Source organism: Octopus bimaculoides, chromosome 5, assembly GCF_001194135.2.
Source record: "Octopus bimaculoides isolate UCB-OBI-ISO-001 chromosome 5, ASM119413v2, whole genome shotgun sequence".
Taxonomy (NCBI): Eukaryota; Metazoa; Mollusca; class Cephalopoda; order Octopoda; family Octopodidae; genus Octopus; species Octopus bimaculoides.
In genome coordinates this window covers 4,797,643-4,799,146 of record NC_068985.1, presented here as the reverse complement: position 1 = coordinate 4,799,146, position 1,504 = coordinate 4,797,643, and positions in this window count along the sequence as shown.

The window sequence follows — 1,504 nt, the reverse complement described above, 5'->3', positions numbered from 1 at the left end:
GCAAAAGTGTCCTTTTTGGGTTTAGTCATAAGAAACGTTCTTCTGGGATAATAGGTCTACTGGAGGAGGACTGACCTAGGGCTAAACGATTAAAACAGAGCTAAAAGTAACTAATTTGTTACTAAATCTGGTATTATTTAATTATAAACTGCCAAAGTATATACACCTGCAGAAATGCTATGGTTGTGGGAATAAAATATTGGATTGCATACTCTTAAGTCATAGGATCAAATCCAGTGCAGGTGGTGTTTTTTTAAATTTTTATTCAGAGTTTGTCCTTCCTCTACTTCAATTCATGTCAGTGTTGGGATTAATTCAACAGATAATCTCTTCATGTTGTCTAAAATTGGACCGCAGCCTAACCACAGGCAACACTTCCAACAATGTATTGGCTTGACGAATGATTCATGAACGTTTTTTTTATTTTTTTTTTCAAATTGAAAAATGCATGCAGAAATAAGATGCTTTCATAAATCTGTTATATTTTCTGAAAGAGAATTTTTTGCTCTACAAAATAGTGTGTTTTGATTTTTTAATTTTATTGAGTTTTGTGTATTTTCAGATCATTAAAATGACACCATTTGCTTTCTGCATTTAATTGAGGTGTTAAGGCCACCGAAGCTGCTTGTGAGATTTGTGCTATGTATGGAGAAGGAGCAATAGCTCAAAGTACTGCCCACCGTTGGTTTATGCGCTTCAAAAATGGGAATTTTTGAGATTAATAATGGCTCACACACCAGTCAACCAACTGAGTTTGATGAAGAGTGGTTGAATCAACATCTCCACAAAAATCCACATCAAACGACCAGAGAATTGGCAGATTGGATCGAGTGTGATAAAAAAACTGGTGAACAACCTTCTGTCAATGGACAACGTTCATTGAACTCAAGTGGTTGACCAGTGTGTGTGATTTGTACTTGAGATCAAAATTTGTATTTTTGAGGAACAGAAACCAACAGCAGGGTGTACACTGAGGCATTGCTCCTCATCCATACACTGCACAAATCTCACATGCAGCTTTGGTGGGCTTAATATCTTGATTAAATGCAAAAGGCAAATGGTGTTGAAAATGCTCAGTTTTGTCCACTTGTCATTCCATTTTAATGATCTGAAAATACATAAAAACTAAAAAGTCCATAAAAGTCCTCTTCCAAATAATACATAAAATTTTTTGATTCATGAAACCAACCTGGCCATAGCTAGCCGAGAGTACCCATTGTTATTTGAATGTACATTTGAACCCAAATCTCGTTAGTACATTCGTTAAAACACCTGATTTCACTTTGCAAATAGTTGAGTTATTGTCTCCAACATTGTTTGGTGTGATATTTGAACTCAGTGAATTTTGGAAGATTTTTTTCCACATTTTTTGAGGCGTTAATTTTTTTCAACTTTGAAGATGGAGAGGAGTTTCATGCTATCAAGCAGTGATTCTGAATTTGAAGGTTTTTCAACAGAAGATATCGAGATATCGAAGAAAAGAATGAATGAGCTACAAAAGCAC